Source organism: Passer domesticus, chromosome 1 (assembly GCF_036417665.1).
Source record: "Passer domesticus isolate bPasDom1 chromosome 1, bPasDom1.hap1, whole genome shotgun sequence".
Classification (NCBI taxonomy): Eukaryota; Metazoa; Chordata; class Aves; order Passeriformes; family Passeridae; genus Passer; species Passer domesticus.
This window is the reverse complement of record NC_087474.1, coordinates 94,752,180-94,763,755: the sequence shown is the minus strand read 5'-3', so window position 1 is coordinate 94,763,755 and position 11,576 is coordinate 94,752,180. Positions and strand designations below refer to the sequence as shown.

General features: G+C 38.5%; 1 long non-coding RNA gene across 1 annotated transcript; it reads right to left on the bottom strand.

The window, feature by feature from the left end:
• Positions 1-5,543: 5,543 nt before the first annotated feature.
• On the bottom strand, positions 5,544-10,597 carry LOC135306177 (uncharacterized). The gene is made up of 3 exons (XR_010367003.1): positions 10,439-10,597; positions 7,156-7,329; positions 5,544-6,401 (listed from the first exon to the last, which is right to left on the bottom strand). It is a non-coding gene; the product is annotated as an uncharacterized LOC135306177 (long non-coding RNA).
• Between the last annotated feature and the right edge of the window lie 979 nt (positions 10,598-11,576).

Genomic DNA, 11,576 nt, shown 5'->3' with positions numbered 1-11,576 from the left:
ATGTTGATGCAAAGATACACAAGAGACAATGGCAGCTCAGAAACACATGGTCCATGGGGACTAAGTTTCCTAATACTTGATAAACATGAATTTGCAAGTGTTGTATGCAAACAATTTCAAGTTTGCATATCTATGCAATAATGAAAGAGGTGAACATTTTCTCAGGAAACACGTTCTTCAGTGACAGGAGAGGGAGTGCATCCACAAATCACCACATGGGAGTCACATCCCAGCTCTGCTGTTCCAGAAACTCCTTCTATTTGCTGGTGTACTGCAGATAATATCCCCAGCAAATTCATTGCATGCAAAATATGTTAAAGGTAGGGATAAAAAATTATATAAACCCAAAGAATTTGCTTGTAGGTCACAGCAAATTAGAGACCTGTATAATGCTCCCTTATTTATGACAAAATAAAAAGAAATCCCACAAATTGTTTTAAAACCAGCAACAAGTGCGTGTGCATTAATTTTAAACATTTTATGCTGTGTTTATGTTGACCTTGCCATCTGCTGCCTTCTACATATGGGGCCTTGTGGGTCTTGAAATCAGCATGATTTCCCTTTTCAATAGCCAGCACCTCTCTGGAAAGAGGGACTCCTTTTGTTTTTGTCAGTTCTTGGGCTGCTGCCCTTCTAGGCAAAACCAGTCCAATAGTCTCAGCAGGAAATCACAGCCAGTGCTGTCGGAGCCAGTTGGTCTCCTATTATCCTATTCGTGTGGAATGGCTTATCTTGAGTCATTGTTTCTTTACAGCCTCTTTTTGGATTGAATCAATGTACTCATACAGTGTCTACCCTGTAATAAGGCCATCAGTTTTTATGCATTTTTATGGCCCACTCAACATCCTTCACAACAGTTAACTTGAGAGATTTCTGTCATTGCAGAGATGGGCCTTAGGCCCATAGAATCTTGGCTGAACTAAAAAAAAAAAACTTTTAGAAAGACACACAAAGCTTAAATAATTTTTGGAAAATATGGTCAAATCCTTCATAAAAACAAATGTGTAATGAGGCAAAGAAATATAACCAGAAGAAGATGAAAGACTGGGCAACCCTTTTTCTTTGAGAGATGGGAATGTGATAGTTGAGACAATAAATAATATTAGAAAACAACTTCAACAACAAAGTAATAAAAAGGATCAGGAAGAATACCCTGGAGATCAACTTCACTGAGTCTGGTTTCAACATCAATTCTTGAGTGCACTAATATTACTCACTCCTGTCCTAAAACTGCTCCTTCCAAATAAGACACAGTTCTGTGTAGCCCCATTAATCCCCCACATCCCCTCTCTGCTGATTAAGTGGCTTAAAGAAGTTTATTTAGTCTCTCTAGCTTTCAAGATGAAAGGCTATTTCCTCAAATACTCAAGGCTTGTAGATACAGAAGGTTCAAGCTTCATTCCATATACTAGACAGGAGTATCCTTGGCCAAGGACCCCCTCAGAACACAAACATCAGAGCACAGTGCACTGGGAAGTGCTAAAATGAGAAGAGACAGGATGACACCACTTACAGTGGCACTCTTTAGTTCAGGTCACAGTGTGTTGTTCTTGCAAGATGTCCAAGATAACAAAGAGATAAAGAGAGTGAGGAAGGCAAAACAGCAACATTCTGCTTCACTTGTCACCTTCATTCAGAGTAAAAGAGTGAATGCGAATCCACCCTTGGCCATGGCTAAATGTACCAAGGGGCAGTGCTACTTAACTAGTCAATATTTCAGTAAAATTAAGGCAATATTCATGCAACAGCTAAAGAATAGCTCAAAGCTCTGCCACAAATTGCAAACACTTTTCATTCTGTGTGGACATTTCTCCTGTCTTGAGCCTTCTGGAGTATCTATCTCCTGAGATGCCTAACCTATCCAAAATTGCTAGATCTCCACATCATGAGAAGAAAACTTCCAAAAGGCTTTTTCATCCCTTTTTGCGATTTAAAATTAATAATTTATCAAATTATCAATATGAATACTAATGAGAAGTTGTATTGAAGTTACTATTAAGAACATGTGATAAAAATAAAAGCATTTTGGCTGAAAAAAATCAAAGTTAAACTCCAGGATTTGCATCAGGTAGGTATAGAACTCCAACATGAGACCTTTAGCCTGTCTGAAGGCTGCCTGGGCAGAGGAATGAGAATCTCCTTCCCTAGCACATGTGAATTTCTGCATGGACAAACCTGGGCCATACCCAGCAGGTTGGGTCCAACAAGGGGCTCTCTCACTCAGAGCACAGGAGCAAAGTTTCACCTTGGTGATGAGTGGTCTCCTCTCAGAGGCATTTTCAAGTGAAGGCAAGAGCATCAAGCTTTCACTGGTTCCATCCACACGTGCAGCTCTGGTGCATACAGAAATAGCGTTCAGCATGACTTGAACCATGCCTTCTGTTAGCAAGTAAGGACCAATAAAGGCAATTCTCCTGTTCTGTGAGGACACACTGATACTCCACGTACCTTTTAAGCTAATTCACCTTCTCTCCAAGGCAATAGGGTAACAAAATACATGAATATAACTGGCAGGGTTGCAAATTGACTGAACTTTAAAAAGTAGACATTTACAGTGTTTATGATACACAATATTTATATGGAGCCTTATTCAGAAAAAGTACACTTTGATTACTGACATTTTTACCATTTAAATTTTGCCCAATAAATCTCATAGAGGACAAGTGTGTGAATTTGTTCTAGGACACTGCCATGTTCATTATTTACAGCTGCAATTTTTTTGAATGTTCACTGTAACTGAATCCCTCTTTGCTTCTAGAACACTCTAACAATTTATAATTTTTGCTTCTATCTTTTGAAGCTTTTAATAGTAGATAAAAATATATGAAATCCCTGTGATCATTGCCAGCTTATATATGCAGGGAGAACATGTAAGAGTATTTTTGGTATTTAAGTCTAAAAAATGTGGAAGAGAAATAAAAGGAAATGAAAAAATTTAGAGGAAAAACTGTGAATGAAAACTTAAAGAATTGTGTGAGAGCTACTGATTAGATAATTGAGTTTTCTGATTATCCAATGAGGAAAGAAGATAAGTTTGGCTAAAATCTTGTAATTTTTTAAATGGTAAAGTGAAATCTGTAAGGTGACAAATGTCAAATGAAAAATAAGATGATGGAATAAACAGGGCAGGGCAATGAATGTTAAGAAGGACTCTGAATATACTAGTCATTAATTTGTGTAATAGGGAGGCTGCTTATGTGGGAATGTTGATGGAGAAAAGACAGAAGTATTTTCTGTCACTAATATGAGACTAATATTTCTGTCACTAATATTTCTGACACTGATATTTCTGTTCTGCATTTGAAAAGAAACCGAACAAGATAATCATAAGAGAAAAGTAAGCTTATAACCACTTTGCTAAGCAGTATTCAGTGAGAGAAACTAGGAAAAAATCCAGAATATCTTGAATGCTAAAGTTCTGAATTTTTTTGCTGGGGGATCTTTAGTCCAGGGCAATAAACTTTTTATAATACTCTGAATACCAGCAGGAATCCAAATTGTGCAGGAGTCAAGGAGGGTGAGGGGTTCAATGCACAGGACTACAGCAGGCTTCTGTTAATCCCCCAGAAACTAAATGGAAAAAAATAATATGGTATTGCCCCAGCTGGAGGTATTCAAGGACAGTGATATAATTAATGTGTGTTATAGGAGTTAAGTACATTTGTAGGAAATAAGTTCATTTAAACGAGCCCCACATGGGTGAAGCCTGTTTACAAGGGTGTTTTTATGCATGCAGATCATCTGTTGGCTTATGTTAGAGGTTGAGGAGGTGAAAATAACAATACTCACTTATGCTAAGTGATGATTATCTGTTCTGAACTGGGCTTTTCATGCTCTAAAGGCACTAGTTAAGGACCTTCTTCAGACACATTCTTTGCTTTTCTCAGATTTTTGAGAGCTACTAAAATAAAAGCACAGCCAAATTTGTGCTTGTCCTGGCCAAGATACATCTGCAGCATAGACAGAGAGAGCACCCCACACTGAATGAAAGATGCTTTTCAGCTTCATAAAGCCCATCTAAGTGCTCTTGCACATCTCCAGCAGGTGCTGCTCAAGGTGATGCCTGGGTGACTTGAGCTGTCCTGCCACCTCTGTGAGGTGTGGCATCAGCTCTGCATTCCAGAAGCCTCCTTGATGAGAAGCTAATCAAATGTGCAGTATCCTACAGTGGGAAGTCCCCCACACAAAGTCCCTGGTGAGGTTTTCAGGACTGGGTTTGGTCAGGCTGGGTTGGGTTTGGTTCTTTGTTTTGTTTTTTTGTTTCCTTTTTCCATTTCTGCCCCACTGTATGAACATCTGGGCAAACTGTCATTGGCACACTGTGCTGAGATGCAACTGAACTATAAATAAATATTAAACCCCTTGTTTACACACACAGTGAAATCGTGAAATCCATCTGACAGGTCAGCACAAATCAGTGCATTATAATGTAAAAGACACACATTTTAGATGGCAGTGATATTTTGCAGCCTCATACACCAACTTTAAAACTTTTGAGGTGACACAGAGAGAATACTGTGATCATTAAAAAAAAAAAATCTCTCCAAGAACCTGTGGTCTGTGTCAATGCCAATTATACTTTGGGTATAACTATATGCACAAGGTTTATCACAGCCAGTAACTTCAGCCAAAAGTTCTTTTCAAAACTGTGGATAATGCAATTTCTGCCAAGTATAAGTAAAGACTGAAAACACAAACTGCTACAAGGCAGTTATCCTGCAACCACAGTCCTCTTAGCTGAGTCTTGTATTCATTGGTTGCAACATTTAAAATGTTGACAGGGCTGCTCTTAAGGCTTATGTATTTTTCAAGAAGTCATTTGCTATCATTTGCAACAAAGAGCATCTCAGAAGAAGTATCTGTAGTTGAAAATACACTTAAGAATTACACAGAATTTACTGACAGCCAAGTACTTTCAGACATTGGTGCACTCAAGATTACATTCACATTTTATAATGGGAACCAGGAAAGATTTCCTCTATTCCTTGTGGCTGTGGCAAAGTGCCATTTCATCCTGTAGCCATTCTGAGCGCAAGCAACCTTTGGTCTGGTTCAACATCAAACTCTTGGTAAGCAACCTTGACTAAGTATTACAGAAACAATTCTGTATCTAATGGTACTACAGTCTGCTCTGAAATGCATTTACAGCTCCAAGTTGCAAAGATGTCTAATGTTCAAAGTAAAAGGAAGAAAGTCTCTTCTCCTTCAGTTTGTACTGTGAGGTCAAATTTACACCTGTAGCTCATAGAAGTAAGACAATATAATGATATCAGAATAAAGGAGTACCAAATTCAAGTTCTGTTTTCTGCCTGCCAAGCCCACAGAGATGGGTATACATAATTGCCTACAAAATTTAATCCATCACCTATTGAAAAACTATACATCTATTTACAGTCCAAAAGCATCACATCAGAGCATTTTGTTTTAAACTCCCTTTTACTGAGAATTACTGAACTCTTACCATGAGTAATGATATTAGTAGTAGCACCTTATAATTTTTCTGAAGTACAAGTGTTTTATATAATTTTCCATATTGTCTTGATTTTTTTCTACTGGAGTTCAACAGACTCACTCTAGTAAGGCTCACAGACTTATCTGACTTTTATTATTCCAGCTTCAGTTTTCTAGGTCTCAAATTCCCAGTGAAGATAGTACAATAAGCTAACTGTAGATAATAAGCAATTATTCCTTTACACAAGCAAATTCTATTCCTTATATCAAGGTTTGCTTCCCATCTATTACCTCTATATCTTAAAAAAAGTTAATTTTCCTTCTTTCCTTCCTTCTTTATTTTTTTTTCCAGGAGGTTCACCAAGACTAACCACCTTTACAAAAACTGCTGGTTTTATTTTCCTCATCAAGAAATTCCAACTCCATTCCAGTTACTTTGATTTTGCAGATCAGATTCTACAATGTGTCACTGTATGTGCATCATCATGTCCTGTCCATCACTACAAATTTTACCTCCTTCCCTTTGACATCATACTCTTACCAAAAAGTTTTCCTACAACTTTACTACAAGTTTTCCTACAACTTTCACATCGAACTTCTCCTTTTCAAAGCCCCTACATTTGTCTGTGCCACTAATCATAGAATAAAGTCTGAAAATTTTTGGCATGAACTAGAGGAGAGCATGAGCTTATTTCTCTCCCTCACTTTCTAGCAGTACATTCTCTAGTAGATATGAAGATGATATTAGAAAATGAGTATTTCACCCTGTGGTTACTTGGACCCCAGGAAGGAAACACAGAATAGGAGCACAGTGGTATTAGTTGGCAAATGGGATGTGGTCAGGGTTCTGCTCTGGAGCATCTTCTTACTCTTGCACTCTTGGGTCAGCACTCTGGTGTCAGGGACCACACAAGGAAACTTAGAGATCACTTGCAATGAATTCCTGGAACCTATTGCCAAAAAAAAAAAAAAAAAAAAACCAAAAAAACCCCCCCAAAAAAAAAAGAATTGTCAGAAGAATTGTCAGAAGCAGTAACATATGATGATGAGTAATTGGAACTTTCAAGCTGATGAAAGAGAAAGCCAACCATTTCCTACCTGGACTTAGAAACATTTCTCAAGGACTTATTCTCTTTGTACTCTGACTATGTAAGAAAACTACCCCTAAATACTGCAGAGATGGCAATGTTGTCAGAAACAGTATACCTTCAGTGAGGACTTTTTAAGAGTTTCCTGCAAATTGTGGTCCTTATATGCAGAAAACATACATATTTTCTACAAGCAAATCTGCTTTCTCTCCACAATTACACCCTTTTAACTGCCAAGGTAAAAATTAAGCTGCTACCAGTCTGACTGGGGAGACCACAGAGCTTTTTCACTGTCATCTTCCTATTTCCTCTGATCAGATTTGGCAGCTGGGGATGAATTGCATTAAACTTTGCCTGTATCTGCTGACCCAAATGCTTTAGTAAGAGAATAACTTCTCCAGGGTGAATAAAGAGTGACTGACAAAGACAACAACCCCAGGTTTGACTGAATGTTCTGTTAGTGAGATTCCTGGATACAAGGGGAGTGACCAACAGCACATTTCCCTGAGCATCCAGAACCACTAACATAATCTCACTCTAACTTCTGCTTGCTCAGGGGAGCTAAATTTGCTACATTTGCTAAATCCTTCTAGCTGTGTACTGAAATACTTCTTACCAAGATCTGGTCCAATTTAAAGCACACTGCAGCCATCTCCACAATATTCAGCCCCCACCTAAGATGAGAGGGCTCTCTGTGCTCTTTTGCTGGGGCCAGAATACTCTTTGGCATCTTGTCTGCAGCCTCCAACAGCCACCAGTTCCAGTAGCACTGTATCCTTTTTTAGCCATCCTAAGGGTACAAAATGTTACCTGAGGGAGCCCTGAGGCTACTTGATGTACGGAAAAGAGAAGAGCATCTGTTACCAGGGAGAATTTCTGGCTTCTTCTGAATCCACTGCTGCTTCAATATAGATAATGAGAATGGGAGTCACAAGCCACAAAACTGATGATGCTGGGCAGAGTCCAGCCTCTCAGAGCCTGGGGAATACAAATTCCTGACACAGACAGAGGTGCAACACCAGCAGAACCACACATTATCTCATATACTCCAGTTAGGATTTTATTACAGTCCAAGAGGTGATGCCCTCACTGCCACACAGAATTTGTGATTATCTGAAGGCAGCAAGGCCCAGAGTAGCTCCTTTATATGAGCCATGCCTCATTTATGTTGCACTTATATTTTTGCTCACCTCAAAAAAGAAGACTTGGAAATTATCAAATTCTTAAAACAGGTTAGATAGTCTGCTTAAGGGAAATTCACTTAACAGCCTGTGTGATGTTCCCTTTCTTATCTTCTTTCTTTGTACATACAAACTGTCCCTCCCTCCTAATAGTGACAGAGGTCATAATCAATCCCCTTCTTCTCTTCATGTAGTTTAATACAAAATTTCTCTACAAGTAAGCCTTTCTACCTTGCACATTAAGCTAAATGTTCCCTTCACAGCCTTTCAGCTCACTCCTGCATTTGGGTTTCATTTAGTCCAGTGCTTGGAGTTGCTGCTAAGATGATCTCTGCACTTTTCTTTGTCGGGTTTGGCAGTATATCAAAACAAGAATCTTGCCCTTGCCTTTGTTTATTTTTATCCTATACTGTCAATTTGGGATTTCCTTTCTGTTACCCAAATACCCTCTTTCCCAGTATCCTTTCTGCCATGGGGAGTGCTCTTTGATGGAGTCTGAATTTTCATATGCACCTCAGTGTTCCCCTATACTGGGACTGTGTGAGCTTCTGATGTCTAAACACAGAAGAAGTTGTGATTGCAGAAGAGAACACTAAAAATGTGTAAGAAATAGGTGCTGATCATGCTTCAGGAAATCAATATCCCAGTGTATTAGATCTCCAGCCTCGTTGTTTGGAGAGCCATGCTCTGAAAGATACAAAGAGCTGCTACTTTCTAATAGTGTAAATTCCCTTTACCAATAAATAATCTCCAAAATTAAACCACATATATTGCCATCACATTTTCTTCCCACCCTGAAAAAAAAATGTTCTGAAGTCAAAGTAAGAAGTTACCAGATTATGAAATCCATTTGCATATTCAAAAATTCCCTTGTGGTGTGACAGAAACATAAATTATATAATGCTGTTGAGATATTTGAAAAAAAGGCTATTTATCTATTACATACCATAATGTAAGGTTCACTTTCAGATAACTAATATCAAGTAATCACAACTTTATGAATATCCTGATTACCTCTAGAAAGATTTATAGGATATTATAAAATAATAAGCTATTTGCTCATCATTATGTGTGTCAACTAAGTCATTCCTATCATAGAAAAGTAAGAAAACATAAAGATGTTGGAAATTAGCTTTGCATGGAAGATGCAGATTTGGAGAAGTAACTATTTACATTAAGCAAAATTAGTTGGCAACAAACTTCTTAGAGTTCTTAAGACCAGGCTTAAACTTAAACTTGTTAGTTTATATGAAACTGTCTACCAGTGTCTTTTTGGAAAGAAATAGTAAACATTTTGTAACAGTAATAGAGTTTCTACTGAAATTTTGTTTTCCTATGAGGAAATTTAATAATTGTCACATTCCATAGTAAAAATAAACAAACAAACAAACAAAACCCCAAACCAAACCAAACAAACCTCAACTCTCCCTCGCTACCAAAAAAAAAAAAAAAAAAAAAAAAAAAAAAAAAAAAAAAAAAAATATCAACAAAAATAACCCAACTGGCTGCACCAGGTTTTTTTGTTTTCAGATTTTATAGTGTTTTGGCTTCTAGAAAGATGTAGAATTTCCAGACCATATAATTTTGGATGCTAACTGTGTTTTGTCCCATTTGCTTGTAATCTGAAGACATTTGAGATAATTTCTCTAGAAACAAGGATTCACTCTTTATTTTCAGGCTATGTGGTGCTGTCCATTCTTGAAAAAGAATTCCCCAGTGTAACTGGCGAGGTTAAAATGGTTTAGGGCCTTTTTTGCCAGAGAAGAAATTCCATTTTCCATCTAGTTTAACATTCTAATAGTTATCTTTGGGGGCTTGATTCAGGCTTGCTGATGTCCATCAGGCTCTTTCCACTGCTCACAGAGCCAATATCATCAAATTTTCATTTGGCTTTGGTCACTGCTGCCTGATTTTCAATATACTTTGTCATTACACTTACAGCTACTTATATTTAGATAGAACTGTTGATACAGGAATTATTTAGATTTTTTTTTTATTAACCTGCACAGCCGTTGCTCCTCAAAATTAGCGCAGTACCTCTGGGAGGTGTTCCAGACAGACCTCTGTGAAGGTAGTCTAGTCCACATTCAAACAGGTATCTTGCCATTTTACAAGAAGAGTTTCTTTCTTTCTTGACTTTACTATGAGGTCAATAATTTTCCATAAGTTTATGTGAGGAAAAAGTTGTTGAAACAATATCCAGGGCCTCTTTTTAACAATAATTTTCCTTTGCTATATCTTGCCAAGATTATTTAAGCCTCCCAGTGCATATTTATAGGAAGCCTGGACAATGATGGAAGGAGGATTCATTTTTTTGAGATCTCCTTCAAGAGTCTCAGTATTCCATTGCTTTATTAAAAAGGAGACTTTTTTACCCTGCTGTAGCTTTCCAATTCCTGGGAGAAATGTGTTTTCACAGGTTTCTCCAAGGTCCATAGTACAGATATTTACATCCAACAGGCACTTACGGTGCATGCCTTTATTGTGGTGGATATACTCCAGAGGTGGATCTATGCCAGACCCTTTGTCACCTGCTGGCCCCTCACCTGAGCCCTGCCAGGCTCTGGCAGAGCTTTGTGCTCCCTGTACCAGGAATAAGATTTCAAACCACTGCTGTAAAGCAAATGCAGAGCTCTTCCAAGACAGGCTTGGCTAACGCTGCCTTCAGATGGAACGAGTAGAATATTTACTGGAGGCTATGACATGGCTTTGACTCACCTTTGCCTTCAAGTTTGTCCAGTTTTAAGTGCCGTGGATTTCACTGACAGTTAATTTCCTTTGTTGCTTGTTAACTCCTGTTCTTCTTGTATTAAATATGGACCAAAGATAGGAGAAGACATACAGAAGTGAAGACTAGTCATTATGTCTATTTTCTAGGCAGAAAGATCTGAACACTCACCAAGAGAGGGCTACAAACCTCTTTGCAAGATTTTGGCACATGCTTAAAGCACTTCTGGTCATTTTAACACCAATTAGACAGCAGGATATGCCCATGGATGTGTCCTGGGACACAGAAGGAGTCTCACCCTTCCCAGTGCTGGTACATATCTTCTGCACAGTGACATGTTCTATGGTGTTTTGCAGCTACATAACAAATTACAGGCTCTGGAACCGGCTCAAGCAAGAGAGCAGGCTTGGTGCAGCTGTGGGAGAGAGGTTGGTGTCGGAGAGAACTGGACTCTGAATAATGGAAACTGACAATTGGTATTTTTGAGCAGAATACCTCTTCAGATGGGTGAGTCCTGCTCCTACTCAAAATTCACTCAGAAAAAGCTGTGGAGAGGCCCTCACTGGCATGACACTTCATGTAGGCTGTGTTCTTTTTGGGATTTCCCAGCAGAAGTTCATCTCATCAGAGAAATGCCAATACAGGCATCATTCTTCATTTCCTCCAAAGCAACTTGCAAGAGGTGAAGCTTTGAGAACAGCCCTTTCCCCTTTCCAAACTGCATTCCCATCAGAAAACTTGGAGAAGCTATGATAGGAAAAAAAATTTTTTTTCTTTAGCTGTGTGTTCTCAAACTGTTTTGAAGGGTTTATAAACCAGGGCACGCAGCTTTGCAATGGATAATCTGCATACTTACTCATTCCCTGACTACAGGCCAGAGGCTTCTCTGTGACAACAAATGAGTTCTGACTGGGCACCAGGTCTGAAAAATATATGTACACATTGTCATTGCACATCTGGAATTTAGAACTGCTAATAGATATGCTGTGATAGAAAAGAAAAGTGTCTGGCCAATAAACTTGGTTTATATATTTATTTTAAAAAGCATTACCACATTTCTGGCTAGTAGCCTTTCATCCTCTAGACTTTACACCAGTGCATCTGGAATGCTAAGCAGCTCTTTCAGGG